Raw genomic sequence first — 16897 nt, 5'->3', positions numbered from 1 at the left:
CACACACACACACACACACACACACACACACACAGCAACTAAAAGATAAGAATGAGACCATACCTGCTACAGACCAGAGAAAGACCACCAACACACTTCCTGTTGTTCTCAAGGCCATTGTTGCATCTCCCACCCTGCAGTCTTAGAAACATAAACAACAACTCACTCTATAGCTGGTGAATAACTCCACCTGATACATTGAAGTAGAAACTGTAAATGGGGTACAGGGCCTCATTACTGAAAATGAACCAGGCTCATATTGTGTTGTGTTGTGTTGTGCTATATGGTTGTCTATGTGAATACTGTCTGTCTGTAAGTCTATTGCACTATGTATGTAATGTGTGTGACGTGTTGCATGTCTGTCTACATCTGTCTATTTAAGCTGACATGATGTATGATGCAAAAATAATTTCCTAATGTATACAATAGTCATCATCATTATCAACAACATCAACAACAACAATCACTTATTGAACAAATCTGTAGTACTGTAAACACATATTTCTGTCCTGTCACGCCCTGACCTTAGAGTTCCTTTTTATGTCTCTATTTTGGTTTGGTCAGGGCGTGAGTTGGGGTGGGCATTCTATGTTCCCTATCTATGTTTTGTATTTCTGTGTTTTGGCCTGGTATGGCTCTCAATTAGGGACAGCTGTACATCGTTGTCGCTGATTGGGAGCCATACTTAGGTAGCCCTTTTTCCACCTGTCTGGTGTGGGAAGTTGATTTTGCATTGCTTGCGAAACTGTTCGTTCGTTGTGTTGTTTATTGTTTTTTGCTGGTTCACCGTTTATATTAAAATATGATGAACCCAACCCACGCTGCGCCTTGGTCTCATTCCAACAACGGACGTTACATGACCACAAGGTTCAATGATAGCTCCTATCCCCAAGCTGTGAGCCTAAACAGCAAGTGACTCACAAACATGCACACACGCACACCCAAACACACACCCAAACACACAGCCAAACACCCACACACACACAGCAACTCCAGCCTTCGCTTTGGCTCCACCTCCTGTCCAGCTCAGGCTTTCGGCTTCGCCGGCCTTCTAGTTGCTGCCAAACCTGCTGCTGGCAAACGCCCTTCACTCATCAACCCCGGACTTGTTAGTCTTCATTACACACACCTGGTTCCAATCCCCACTCTATCACTGTATATATACTCCCTCTGTCATTTGTCTTTGTCGGTCATTGTAAATGTTGCTTGTTTTCATGCTATTTCCTGAGTACTTTATTATTTTAATAGATTTCAGTAGTTCTAAACCTGCAACTGCCTCCTGACTCTCTACACTTGTGACACACACACACACACACACACACACACACACACACACACACACACACACACACACACACACACACACACACACACACACACACACACACACACACACACACACACACACACACACACACACACACACACAGACCATCTGTAGTGAAGGCCCATAAGGCCCATGGAGTCTGTATCAAAGTCTAGAGAGCTGGTTGTTATGGATGTAGAAATGTTAAAACACACATCCTACACAGTATAGATGTCAACCCTACTCCCTATCAGTCTGGTCCTGAAGGGCCCTCAGCTAATCCACTGTGACACACACATTTTAAATACTTTATTTGAATCCACAAAAATCTCATTTTAAAGAAAAAGCATCCAAACATTTCGAAGGTCCCTGTATGCATGGCACTCAAGGGTACAGAAAGCACCTCCTTCTCCAAACAACTAGACTGCCCGCGACAGCTGAAACTGAGCAGTACTGAGCCAGTTGCTTTGTCCTAGTTTTTCTCAGGTCCTCAATCTGGAGGCCACAAACTGCAAGCCTGTGAGAGTGGCTCAGACTGCCAAATATCAACGCCACCAGCTAGCACCCAGGCTGTCCAAGCTCCACGAGGGGCTGGTATTTAAGCAGCTTCTTTGTAAAGGCCTGCTCCATGTAGCCATCAAATGAGCAGCCCACTTCCAAAATGAGCACCTCCCCCTGCCCCCCCCCCCCCCAACAACAATATCTGCCGTATTTGGCACACAGGAAAACACATCATCATCAACATTAAACCAGCTTCCCCTTACACAATAATGTTTATGCATGTCTGCTGTTGGTGAGATTACTTGTCTCACCTAGCTGGCTATCAGGTCAACAAGGTGGTCAAATCCCCCCCCCCCCCACACACACACACACACACACACACACACACACACACAAACAGTGCAGTGTTACACTAAGCAGGGATTTAAATGTTTGTTTACATGTTTTTTTACCCTGGTTAATCATCTCATCTCTATGTAGATCAACATTCCTACACTGAGACACTTTATGAATACTGGCCCTGATGTAACAACCAAAACACAGCTCAAAACATAACAACAAGTAAATGATACATTACCTTCAAGTATATGACTAATGACTATAAACTAATAACTAAAAACTATATTTCAAGACATTGTCAAGAGTACTTACAGAGTGAAGTGAAGAGGAGAGGTCTTGTACAGTGAGTCAACTGACTGGTAGTGAGTGGGAACTGCTAGTAAGTGTAAGTTCTGTGGTTGATACATATTTATAGTAGTCAGAACACAAGTAGCTGATACAGAACTGTCCTTTCCATACTCTTTAAGACATTAACATGCATGAGGACCAGAACAGCACATCAGAAAAGGAAGGTTACTGTATTAGAGTGGGCCCTATATTTCGAAAATGGACAAAATGTCCCCCATTTCCACTTTTTATTAAATACAGAACCATGTTAACAATATGTTGACTATTCTATATGGAATGTTAATAATATATTAGAATGTGTTGCCTTGTCCCTCTGAGTTCTACATGGAACAGGTCAAAGTTCCATTTACATTTGGTCAGTTCCATGATGTCATTCATTCTATTCTACAAACACATTCAATGTACACTACTCATCAGCTGTATCAAAGTGGTACAGAAGGTTCCAGTGTTGTAGACTAGAGCTCTCCCTACTGGCATCTCAACATTACTGCACCATCCTAATAATAATGTCCTCAATAACGTTGGGCTAATAACAACATTACATACTGGAAATGAATCAGATAGAATGGTGAAACACAACACTGTCTACTTGACAAAGTCACATTTAACCACACAAACACTGATGTCTGTCGTATTACAACATGCCACTATCATATTATGTTACACTGTTGACCCTTGTGTACAGTACTGGTAGTAGCATTAATTAGCAGAGGAATCAGTATCATCATCACCATAGCCTGCTGTATTGACTGCTGCTGTCCATATACTGTATAGTCTAATGTAGCCTGTTATCCATATATAGTCTAATGTAGCCTGTTATCCATATATAGTCTAATGTAGCCTGTTATCCATATATAGTCTAATGTAACCTGTTATCCATATACAGTCTAATGTAGCCTGTTATCCATATATAGTCTAATGTAGACTGTTATCCATATATAGTCTAATGTAGCCTGTTATCCATATATAGTCTAACGTAGCATGTTATCTATATATAGTCTAATGTAGCCTGTTATCCATATATAGTCTAATGTAGCCTGCTATCCATATATAGTCTAATGTAGCCTGTTATCCATATATAGTCTAATGTAGCCTGTTATCCATATATAGTCTAATGTAGCCTGTTATCCATATATAGTCTAATGTAACCTGTTATCCATATACAGTCTAATGTAGCCTGTTATCCATATATAGTCTAATGTAGACTGTTATCCATATATAGTCTAATGTAGCCTGTTATCCATATATAGTCTAACGTAGCATGTTATCTATATATAGTCTAATGTAGCCTGTTATCCATATATAGTCTAATGTAGCCTGCTATCCATATATAGTCTAATGTAGCCTGTTATCCATATATAGTCTAATGTAGCCTGTTATCCATATATAGTCTAATATAGCCTGTTATCCATATATAGTCTAATGTAACCTGTTATCCATATATTGTCTAATGTAGCCTGTTATCCATATATAGTCTAATGTAGCCTGTTATCCATATATAGTCTAATGTAGCCTGTTATCCATATATAGTCTAATGTAGCCTGTTATCCATATAGTCTAATATAGCTTCCATATACAGTTGAAGTCAGAAGTTTACATACACCTTATCCAAATACATTTAAACTGAGTTTTTCACAACTCCTGACATTTAATCCTTGTAAAAATGCCATGTCTTAGGTCAGTACGGATCACCACTTATTTTAAGTATGTGAAATGTCAGAATAATAGCAGAGAGAATGATTTATTTCAGCTTTAATTTCTTTCATCACATTCCAAGTGGGTCAGAAGTTTACATACACTCAATTAGTATTTGGTAGCATTGCCTTTAAATTGTTTAACTTGGGTCAAACGTTTCGGGTAGCCTTCCACAAGCTTCCCACAATAAGTTGGGTGAATTTTGGCCCATTCCTCCTGACAGAGCTGGTGTAACTGAGTCAGGTTTTTAGGCCTCCTTGCTCACACACGCTTTTTCATTTCTGCCAACAAATTTTCTATTGGTTTGAGGTCAGGGTTTTGTGATGGCCACTCCAATACCTTGACTTTGTTGTCCTTAAGCCATTTTCCCACAACTTTGGAAGTATGCTTGGGGTCATTGTCCATTTGGAAGACTCATTTGCGACCAAGCTTTAACTTCCTGACTGATGTCTTGAGATGTTGCTTCAAGATATCCACATAATTTTCCCTCCTCATGTAGCAATCTAATTTGTGAAGTGCACCAGTCCCTCCTGCAGTAAAGCACCCCCACAACATGATGCTGCCACCCCCGTGCTTCACGGATGGGATGGTGTTTTTCGGCTTGCAAGCCTCCACCTTTTTCCTCCAAACATAATGATGGTCATTATGGCCAAACAGTTATATTTTTGTTTCATCAGACCAGAGGATATTTCTCCAAAAGGTACGAACTTTGTCCCCATGCGCAGTTGCAAACCGTGGTCTGGCTATTTTATGGCGGTTTTGGAGCAGTGGCTTCTTCCTTGCTGAGCGGCCTTTCAGGTTATGTCGATATAGGACTTGTTTTACTGTGGATATAGATACTTTTGTACCTGTTCATTCCAGCATCTTCACAAGGTTCTTTCCTCTTATTCTGGGATTGATCTGCACTTCTCGCACCGAAGTACGTTCATCTCTAGGAGACAGAACGCGTCTCCTTCCTGAGCGGTATGACGGCTGCGTGGTCCCATGGTGTTTATACTTGCGTACTATTGTTTGTACAGATGAACATGGTACCTTCTGGCGTTTGGAAATTGCTCCCAAGGATGAATCAGACTTGTGGAGGTCTACCATTTTTTCCTGAGGTATTGGCTGATTTCTTTTGATTTTCCCATAATGTCAAGCGAAGACGCACTGAGTTTGAAGGTAGGTCTTGAAATACGTCCACAGATACACCTCAAATTGACTCAACTTATGTCAATTAGCCTATCAGAAGCTTCTAAAGCCATGACGTCATTTTCTGGAATTTTCCAAGCTGTTTAAAGTTACAGTTAACTTAGTGTATGTAAACCTCTGACCCACTGGAATTGTGATACAGTGAATTATAAGTGAAATAATCTGTCTGTAAACAATTGTTGGAAAAATTACTTGTGTTATGCACAAAGTAGATGTCCTAACCGACTTGCCAAAACTATAGTTTGTTAAGAAGACATTTGTGGATTGGTTGAAAAACAAGTTTTAATGACTCCAACCTAAGTGTATGTAAACTTCCGACTTCAACTGAATATAGTATAATTTAGCTTCCTATCCATATATACACTACAGTTCAAAAGTTTTGGGTCACTTAAAATGTCCTTGTTTTTTAAGAAAAGAACCTTTTTGTCCGTTAAAATAACATCAAATTGATCAGAAATACAATGTAGACATTGTTAATGTTGTAAATGACTTTTGTAGCTGGAAATGGCTGATTTTTAATGGAATATCTACATAGGCGTACAGAGGCCCATTATCAGCAACCATCATTCCTGTGTTCCAGTGGCACGTTGTGTTAGCTAATCCATGTTTATCATTTTGAAAGGCTAATTGATCATTAGAAAACCCTTTTGCAACTTTGTTAGCACAGCTGAAAATTGTTGTCTGATTAAAGAAGCAATAAAACTGGCCTTTGTGGCAGATGAATCAGAATTAGTTGGGTAACATAGATAATTAAGATGTCTTATCTGCATAATATGCTTATGTGATATACTTGTTATTAGAATGTATCCCTTTGGACTCTGGTGTTGGCAGTTGCACTTCTTCCCTCAGCTGGGGCTCAGTCACTTGGGGCCCAGAGAGGGGAGATGTCAGGCTTGTCTTTCACATATCCCTGGTGCTATGCAGAATATCAGACAGGGAAGAGGACAGGATGGAACATTGTCTTCATATGTGAATGTGTCTTTACCTGTTCTTAAACAATGTGAAGGGATGGCGTGATTAATGGGGAACCAATTACTTGTCTCCACAATGTCTGTTCGCAAGTCACTCCCTCCTTTGGCATATTGGGGGGAGGTGTATGGCAGTGTCTGGAACCATTGTATGTCCTCTCTGATGTTGCACTTATCCTGGGATAGTGTATGACCTAGAGGCTCACTCCCCTCAGTGAGCTTGTCCAAGAGTGGGGTCAAGAAGGGGTTTAACTTGAGATGGGAGTATCTAGAGTTGACAATTGAGTTATGCCATTGGATGTGTTGGTGTATAAAGTACCAGGAACGAGATTAGAACCTCGTCTTAGGGGCCAAACTGAACGATAATTTATAGTGAATGCTATCTGGCTACGGGATACTCCTTTCTCATTTATAAAGTCTCGCATTGTGAACTGTTCCTAATATCTGTGGTGTGTTATGTCGACTAGGGGGTGGATCTTTGCTATGAAAGATCTCAGTAGCCATTGTGGTGTCACTCTCAATGGTTCATGAGAAATGGTGAATCGTTGAAAGTCATTGCTATTGCAAAGCTCTTATTATAAGATTCCGGTTCGGAGCGAGTAGTCGCACTGCGCTTCGCTCCACAGGTAATATTACATTTCATTACACTACAACGGTTTGATTTGTTTGATCTGAGCAATTCTTCTTAGCTAGCTACATAGCCGTCTTTGTATCAAAGATAATTGTGTAGTTTAGAGTAATTAGAGTAATTATTGAGGTTAGCTAGCCAGCTATTTTCGTCCCCCTAACGTAGTCAACACTGCTAGCTAGCCAACTAGCCAACTTCTACCGACTAGCAGCACTGTAGAAACTATTACATTACAACGGAACGACTTGATTAGTGTAGTGTTAGTGTTAGCTAGCTAGCTACATAGTTGTCTTTGCTGTCTTTGTATCTAAGATAATTGTGTAGTTTAGAGTAATTATCGAGGTTAGCGAGCCAGCCGCGCCGCGATGCAACGCCGTTGTCCAGACTCCAGACTTAGTCAACACACCTAGTCATCATCGAACCCACTGCTAGCTAGCCAACCGTTACCGACTAGCCGCACTGTAGAAACTAATACATTACAACGGAACGATTTGACTAGTGCAGTTTTAGCTAGCTAGCTACATAGTTGTCTTTGTCATAGCTTGATAATTGTGTAGTTTAGAGTAATTATCGAGGTTAGCTAGCCAGCTATTTTCGTCTCCCGCGACGCCATTTTTCCAAACCTAGCCAACTATTACCGACGAGCAGCATTGTAGAAACTAAATACATTACAAAGGAACGTCTTGATTAGTGTTATGTTAGCTAGCTACATAGTTGCTTTTGTATCATGATAAGGTGTAGTACTGAAACTATCGAGGTTACCTAGCCAGCTACACGTTCAAACAAAGTCAACAACGCAGCCACTGCTAGCTAGCCTACTCCACCAGCCAGCAGTACTGTATCATTTTCGTCGTTTTAGTCAATAAGATTTTTGCAACGTAAGCTTAACTTTCTGAACATTCGAGACGTGTAGTCCACTTGTCATTCCAATCTCCTTTGCATTAGCGTAGCCTCTTCTGTAGCTTGTCAACTATGTGTCTGTCTATCCCTGTTCTCTCCCCTCTGCACAGGCCATGCAAACGCTTCACACCGCGTGGCCGCTGCCACTCTAACCTGGTGGTCCCAGCGCGCACGACCCACGTGGAGTTCCAGGTCTCCGGCAGCCTCTGGAACTGCCAGTCTGCGGCCAACAAGGCTGAGTTCATCTCAGCCTATGCTACCCTCCAGTCCCTAGACTTCCTGGCGCTGACGGAAACATGGATTACCACAGATAACACTGCTACTCCTACTGCTCTCTCCTCGTCTGCCCACGTGTTCTCGCATACCCCTAGAGCATCGAGCCAGCGGGGTGGTGGCACTGGAATCCTCATCTCTCCCAAGTGGACATTCTCACTTTCTCCCCTGACCCATCTGTCTATCTCCTCATTTGAATTCCATGCTGTCACAGTTACCAGCCCTTTCAAGCTTAACATCCTTATCATTTATCGCCCTCCAGGTTCCCTTGGAGAGTTCATCAATGAGCTTGACGCCTTGATAAGTTCCTTTCCTGAGGATGGCTCACCTCTCACAGTTCTGGGTGACTTTAACCTCCCCACGTCTACCTTTGACTCATTCCTCTCATTCCCCCTACGCACAAGGCAGGCAATACGCTTGACCTCATCTTTACTAGATGCTGTTCTTCCACTAATCTCATTGCAACTCCCCTTCAAGTCTCCGACCACTACCTTGTATCCTTTTCCCTCTCGCTCTCATCCAACACTTCTCACTCTGCCCCTACTCGGATGGTATTGCGCCGTCCCAACCTTCGCTCTCTCTCTCCTGCTACTCTCTCCTCTTCCATCCTATCATCTCTTCCCTCTGCTCAAACCTTCTCCAACCTATCTCCTGATTCTGCCTCCTCAACCCTCCTCTCCTCCCTTTCTGAATCCTTTGACTCTGTATGTCCCCTATCCTACAGGCCGGCTCGGTCCTCTCCTCCTGCTCCGTGGCTCGACGACTCATTGCGAGCTCACAGAACAGGGCTCCGGGCAGCCGAGCGGAAATGGAGGAAAACTCGCCTCCCTGCGGACCTGGCATCCTTTCACTCCCTCCTCTCTACATTTTCCTCTTCTGTCTCTGCTGCTAAAGCCACTTTCTACCACTCTAAATTCCAAGCATCTGCCTCTAACCCTAGGAAGCTCTTTGCCACCTTCTCCTCCCTCCTGAACCCTCTTCCCCCTCCCCCCCGTCCTCCCTCTCTGCGGATGACTTCGTCAACCATTTTGAAAAGAAGGTCGACGACATCCGATCCTCGTTTGCTAAGTCAAACGACACCGCTGGTCCTGCTCACACGGCCGCCCAACAACCTGCCCGCTTGACCCTATCCCCTCCTCTCTTCTCCAGGCCATTTCCGGAGCCCTTCTCCCCTACCTCACCTCGCTCATCAACTCATCCTTGACCGCTGGCTACGTCCCTTCCGTCTTCAAGAGAGCGAGAGTTGCACCCCTTCTGAAAAAACCTACACTCGATCCCTCCGATGTCAACAACTACAGACCAGTATCCCTTCTTTCTTTTTTCTCCAAAACTCTTGAACGTGCCGTCCTTGGCCAGCTCTCCTGCTATCTCTCTCAGAATGACCTTCTTGATCCTAATCAGTCAGGTTTCAAGACTGGGCATTCAACTGAGACTGCTCTTCTCTGTGTCACAGAGGCTCTCCGCACTGCTAAAGCTAACTCTCTCTCCTGTGCTCTCATCCTTCTAGACCTATCTGCTGCCTTTGATACTGTGAACCATCAGATCCTCCTCTCCACCCTCTCCGAGCTGGGCATCTCAGGCGCGGCCCACGCTTGGATTGCGTCCTACCTGACAGGTCGCTCCTACCAGGTGGCGTGGCGAGAATCTGTCTCCGCACCACGTGCTCTCACCACTGCTGTCCCCCAGGGTCTGTTCTAGGCCCTCTCCTATTCTCGCTTTACACCAAGTCATTTGGCTCTGTCATATCCTCACATGGTCTCTCCTATCATTGCTATGCAGACGACACACAATTAATCTTCTCCATTCCCCCTTCTGATAACCAGGTGGCGAATCGCATCTCTGCATGTCTGGCAGACATATCAGTGTGGATGACGGATCACCACCTCAAGCTGAACCTCGGCAAGACGGAGCTGCTCTTCCTCCCGGGGAAGGACTGCCCGTTCCATGATCTCGCCATCACGGTTGACAACTCCCTTGTGTCCTCCTCCCAGAGTGCTAAGAACCTTGGCGTGACCCTGGACAACACCCTGTCGTTCTCCACTAACATCAAGGCGGTGACCCGATCCTGTAGGTTCATGCTCTACAACATTCGCAGAGTACGACCCTGCCTCACACAGGAAGCGGCGCAGGTCCTAATCCAGGCACTTGTCATCTCCCGTCTGGATTACTGCAACTCGCTGTTGGCTGGGCTCCCTGCCTGTGCCATTAAACCCCTACAACTCATCCAGAACGCCGCAGCCCGTCTGGTGTTCAACCTTCCCAAGTTCTCTCACGTCACCCCGCTCCTCCGCTCTCTCCACTGGCTTCCAGTTGAAGCTCGCATCTGCTACAAGACCATGGTGCTTGCCTACGGAGCTGTGAGGGGAACGGCACCTCCGTACCTTCAGGCTCTGATCAGGCCCTACACCCAAACAAGGGCACTGCGTTCATCCACCTCTGGCCTGCTCGCCTCCCTACCTCTGAGGAAGCACAGTTCCCGCTCAGCCCAGTCAAAACTGTTCGCTGCTCTGGCACCCCAATGGTGGAACAAGCTCCCTCACGACTCCAGGACAGTGGAGTCAATCACCACCTTCCGGAGACACCTGAAACCCCACCTCTTTAAGGAATACCTGGGATAGGATGAAGTAATCCTTCTAACCCCCCCCCCCTTAAAAGATTTAGATGCACTATTGTAAAGTGGTTGTTCCACTGGATATCATAAGGTGAATGCACCAATTTGTAAGTCTATCTGGATAAGAGCGTCTGCTAAATGACTTAAATGTAAATGTAAATGTAATAAAATATTTAGTTTAAGTATAACTCTGACTGGTGTGATAAGTTTGTCTCTCCTTATTTGATAGTAAAGAAATTAACCACCACACCTTCTTTAGACTAGTTGAGTATCTGGAGCATCAGCATTTGTGGGTTTGATTATTTGTTATTCTTATCTCTTCCTTTTTGGGGAGTATTTTCTTAAACTGCGTTGTTGGTTATGGGCTTTTAAGTAAGCATTTCACTGTAAGGTCTACACCTGTTGTATTCAGTGCATGTGACAAATAAAATTTGATTTGATTTAACACTACTCCTAAACACAACCCACCATCAGTGTCTCATGTTAATACTACTCCTAAACACAACCCACAGTCACCGTGTCTCATGTTAATACTACTCCTAAACACATCCTACCATCACTGTGTCTCATGTTAATACTACTCCGAAACACAACCCACCATCACTGTGTCTCATGTTAATACTACTCCTAAACACATCCTACCATCACTGTGTCTCATGTTTATACTACTCCTAAACACAACCCACCATCACTGTGTCTCAGGTTAATACTACTCCTAAACACAACCCACCATCACTGTCTCATGTTAATACTACTCCTAAACACAACCCACCATCACTGTGTCTCATGTTAATACTACTCCTAAACACAACCCACCATCACTGTGTCTCATGTTAATACTACTCCTAAACACAACCCAGCATCACTGTGTCTCATGTTAATACTACTCCTAAACACAACCCACCATCACTGTGTCTCATGTTAATACTACTCCTAAACACAACCCACCATCACTGTGTCTCATGTTAATACTACTCCTAAACACACTTTAGGGCCATTTTCAAAATGTCTCCACAATCCATTGCTCTCAGAGCTCTTAAAATAGCATGCACAAGTCTTTATATGAAACCACATGTACAACGTACATCCCATCTTTTGTAGCATACAATATAGCTCAGTATTTGTCAGGGGCCCAATCATTTTGGTCGTGACTGTACATACCACTATCAGATTAATATGTAAAAATACATTTACACTCACACACACACACACACACACACAGTTATACTTGACCCTGTTATACTTTGACAGTGAACATGACCCTATTGAATGGAGATCTGGGTATTACTGGCATACTATACTGATCATGTTTTATACATGCAATTGAATAAACTGAACTAAACTAAACACATGAAACCACAGTCCAGGGTCAGTATTCACAAAGTGTCTCAGAGTAGCAGTGCTGATCTGGGATCAGTTTAGCCTTTTAGATCATAATGATATGGACCGTCTGAGACACTTTATGAATACAGGCCCTGATATAACAACCAAAACACAGTTCAAAATAAATCAACAAGTACAAAGATACAGTAAGTCATGTGATGTATGGCTAAAAACATCAAAATAAAAACTATATTCCAAGATATCGTCAAGTGTACTTACAGAGTGAAGTGAAGGGGTGAGGTTTTGAACAGTTAGTGAACGTACTGTCACTGCGTGGAAACAAGAAGTAGTCTACTGTAAGTATTAGTAGAAGCAGGCGTAGCCTAAGTGTGAGTTCTGTGGTTGACACGTTTTAAAGTAGCCTAGTCAGGGCATTAACATGCATGAACAGCAAGTCACATAAGGGATGTTACTGTGTCTAAATAGAAAATGGTCTGAAGTCAGCATACTGTAGTTACATTTCTTTATTTGAGGAGTGGGCCTACATGTTTTACAAGAGACAAAATGTGACCCATTCCCATCACTCCTCATCAGCTGCAACAAAGTGGTACTGAAGGTATATTTGGTATATTTGGCTTCATATGTCCCTACTAGTCCGATGTAAATATACAAAATAGAAGGTAAAATAACATTTGAAAATGTAAAAAATATAGAATAAACCAGGCAGGCACGTAAAAATACTGTGTTATTGGGACTTATGTTGAACTGGCGTTTGAATTGAGTGAATTAGTGAGCTCAGCTAGCTTGTTAGCTACATGAAGCTGCTGTTATTCAGTGATAAACAAGCATTTTTGTGCATCACACAGCTATTCTGAATGGACTGGATTGTGAACAATACGATAAGCTGCCGCTGAATTACAGCAATACTCCATAGTTAGCTAGTGAGCTAGCTAGTTAGCTAACTTTTAGCTATCAACGTTAGCTAGCTAGCTAGAAACAACAGACAACAGTGAGCTGAGATTATGCCAAGGCCAAGGCAAGCTGCTCTGAGTTTCCAGTGTGTGCTTGTGTGAAAGAGGTGTCTTTAGCTCACTAATGCATATAGCTAAGTGTCACGTCCTGATCAGTATTTAGGTATTATTTGTATTGTAGTTTGGTCAGGACGTGGCAGAGGGTATATAGCCAACAGCTAGCCAACCGTTACCGACTAGCAGCGCTGTAGATACCAATACTTTACAACGGAACGATTTGAACGATTTGACTAGTGCAGTGTTGGCTAGCTAGCTACATAGTTGTCTTTGTCATAGCTTGATAATTGTGTAGTTTAGTAATTACCGAGGTTAGCTAGCCAGCTATTGCCGTCCCCCGCGACGCCATTCTTCCAAACCCAGCCAACTATTACCGACGAGTAACACTGTAGAAACTAAATACATTACAAAGGAACGTCTTGATTAGTGTTATGTTAGCTAGCTACAAAGTTGCTTTTGTATCATGACAAGGTGTAGTACTGAAACTATCGAGGTCACCTAGCCAGCTACACCTAGCCAGCTACACATTCAAACAAAGTCAACAACGCAGCCACTGCTAGCTAGCCTACTCCACCAACCAGCAGTACTGTATCATTTTCGTCATTTTAGTCAATAAGTTTTTATTTTTTTATTTTATTTTTTGCAACGTAAGCTTAACTTTCTGAACATTCGAGACGTGCAGTCCACTTGTCATTCCAATCTCCTTTGCATTAGCGTAGCCTCTTCTGTAGCTTGTCAACTATGTGTCTGTCTATCCCTGTTCTCTCCCCTCTGCACAGGCCATACAAACGCTCCACACCGCGTGGCCGCTGCCACTCTAACCTGGTGGTCCCAGCGCGCACGACCCACGTGGAGTTCCAGGTCTCCGGCAGCCTCTGGAACTGCCGGTCTGCGGCCAACAAGGCTCACTTCATCTCAGCCTATGCTACCCTCCAGTCCCTAGACTTCCTGGCGCTGACGGAAACATGGATCACCACAGATAACACTGCTACTCCTACTGCTCTCTCCTCGTCTGCCCACGTGTTCTCGCATACCCCTAGAGCATCGAGCCAGCGGGGTGGTGGCACTGGAATCCTCATCTCTCCCAAGTGGACATTCTCTCTTTCTCCCCTGACCCATCTGTCTATCTCCTCATTTGAATTCCATGCTGTCACAGTTACCAGCCCTTTCAAGCTTAACATCCTCATCATTTATCGCCCTCCAGGTTCCCTTGGAGAGTTCATCAATGAGCTTGACGCCTTGATAAGTTCCTTCCCTGAGGATGGCTCGCCTCTCACAGTTCTGGGTGACTTTAACCTGTCTGGGCTAGGGGGCAGTATTGAGAATTTTGGAAAAATATGTTCCCATTTTTAACTGCCTCCTACACCAACTCAGAAGCTAGAATATGCATATTATTGTTCAGGTTTGGATAGAAAACACTCTGAATTTTCTAAAACTGTTTGAATGGTGTCTGTGAGTATAACAGAACTCCTATGGCAGGCAAAAACCTGACAAGGTTTCAAGCAGGAAGTACCCTGTCTGACAAGGAGTCGTGCGTCTTGCATCTTTTTATTGAAAAGTAAGGATCTTAGCTGTAACGTGACAATTCCCAGGGCTCCAATAGGCTCTCAGAGCCCGCGAAAACCCTGAAGGTTTACGAGGGAGCCTCAGGTTGAAACATATTATCGCCTTTTGTAAGTGGATGCTCAGAGGACCTTTCAATGATGCGCGTGCATGAGTCGCTTCTGAGGAGAAATTTTATTCGGCTGTTTAGGCTCAATGCATACTCCCGGTCGGAATATTATCACTAATCTACGAGTTGAATGGCATAAAAATTGGTTTTAAACAGCGGTTGACATGCTTCGAAGTACGGTAATGGAATATTTAGACATTTTTGACAAGCCAACGCGCCATGCGCGGGACCGTGAAAAAGCATTCTAGAACTCACGAACAAAACGTCGCTGTTTGGATATAACGATGGATTATTTGGGACCAAACCAACATTTGTTATTGAAGTAGAAGTCCTGGCAGTGTATTCTGATGAAGAACAAGCAAGGTAAGAACATTTTTCTTATAGGAAATGTGATTTTGATGAAGGCTAATCTTGCCGGGTGTCTAAATAGCTAGCCCTGTAATGCCGGGCTATGTACTTAGATTATTGCAAAATGTGCTTCATCCGAAAAGCTATTTTAAAATCGGACATATCGAGTGCATAGAGGGGTAATGTATCTATAATTCTTAAAATAATTGTTATGCTTTTTGTGAACGTTTATCGTGAGTAATTTAGCAAACTCTTAGTAAATTCCCCGGAAGTTTGCGGTGGTTATGCTTTTTCTGAACGTCACATGCTAATGTAAAAAGCTGGTTTTTGATATAAATATGAACTTGATTGAACAGACATGCATGTATTGTATAACACAATGTCCTAGGTGTGTCATCTGATGAAGATCATCAAAGGTTAGTGCTGCATTTAGCTGTGGTTTGGGTTTATGTGACATGATATGCTAGCTTGAAAAATGGGTGTCAGATTTTTTCTGGCTGGGCACTCTACTGACATAATCTAATGTTTTGCTTTCGTTGTAAAGCCTTTTTGAAATTGGACAGTGGGGTTAGATTAACGAGATTCTTGTCTTTAAATAGCTGTGAAATATTCATATGTTTGAGAAATTGAAGTTATAGTATTTCTAACGATTCAAAAATCGCGCCACTGGAATTCCAGTAGCTGTTACGTAGGTGGGACGAAATCGTCCCACATACCCCAGAGAGGTTAACCTCCCCACGTCTACCTTCGACTCATTCCTCTCTGCCTCCTTCTTTCCACTCCTCTCCTCTTTTGACCTCACCCTCTCACCTTCCCCCCCTACTCACAAGGCAGGCAATACGCTTGACCTCATCTTTACTAGATGCTGTTCTTCCACTAATCTCATTGCAACTCCTCTCCAAGTCTCCGACCACTACCTTGTATCCTTTTCCCTCTCGCTCTCATCAAAAACTTCTCACTCTGCCCCTACTCGGATGGTATTGCGCCGTCCCAACCTTCGCTCTCTCTCTCCCGCTACTCTCTCCTCTTCCATCCTATCATCTCTTCCCTCTGCTCAAACCCTCTCCAACCTATCTCCTGATTCTGCCTCCTCAACCCTCCTCTCCTCCCTCTCTGCATCCTTTGATTTTCTCTGTCCCCTATCCTCCAGGCCGGCTCGGTCCTCCCCTCCTGCTCCGTGGCTCGACGACTCACTGCGAGCTCACAGAACAGGGCTCCGGGCAGCCGAGCGGAAATGGAGGAAAACTCGCCTCCCTGCGGACCTGGTATCCTTTCACTCCCTCCTCTCTACATTTTCCTCTTCTGTCTCTGCTGCTAAAGCCACTTTCTACCACTCTAAATTCCAAGCATCTGCCTCTAACCCTAGGAAGCTTTTTGCTACCTTCTCCTCCCTCCTGAATCCTCCTCCCCCTCCCCCCCTCCTCCCTCACTGCGGATCACTTCGTCAACCATTTTGAAAAGAAGGTTGACGACATCCGATCCTCGTTTGCTAAGTCAAGCGACACCGCTGGTCCTGCTCACACTGCCCTACCCTGTGCTTTGACCTCTTTCTCCCCTCTCTCTCCAGATGAAATCTCGCGTCTTGTGATGGCCGGCCGCCCAACAACCTGCCCGCTTGACCCTATCCCCTCCTCTCTTCTCCAGGCCATTTCCGGAGCCCTTCTCCCCTACCTCACCTCGCTCATCAACTCATCCTTGACCGCTGGCTACGTCCCTTCCGTCTTCAAGAGAGCGAGAGTTGCACCCCTTCTGAAAAAACCTACACT

The 16897-nt window shown here is 43.9% G+C and overlaps 2 protein-coding genes across 3 annotated transcripts in view; both read right to left on the bottom strand.

Annotated features, from left to right (window-relative positions):
* The window catches only part of LOC115177748 (B-cell receptor CD22-like), a 234121-nt gene that overhangs the window by 194498 nt on the left and 22726 nt on the right, over positions 1-16897 (bottom strand). The gene's annotated exons all lie outside the window — the stretch shown is intronic.
* LOC115177903 (B-cell receptor CD22-like) overlaps positions 1-16897 on the bottom strand; it is an 88362-nt gene that overhangs the window by 51433 nt on the left and 20032 nt on the right. The window lies entirely within an intron of this gene.

This window comes from Salmo trutta, chromosome 38 (assembly GCF_901001165.1).
Source record: "Salmo trutta chromosome 38, fSalTru1.1, whole genome shotgun sequence".
Lineage (NCBI taxonomy): Eukaryota > Metazoa > Chordata > Actinopteri > Salmoniformes > Salmonidae > Salmo > Salmo trutta.
This window is presented reverse-complemented; position numbering and strand designations above follow the sequence as displayed.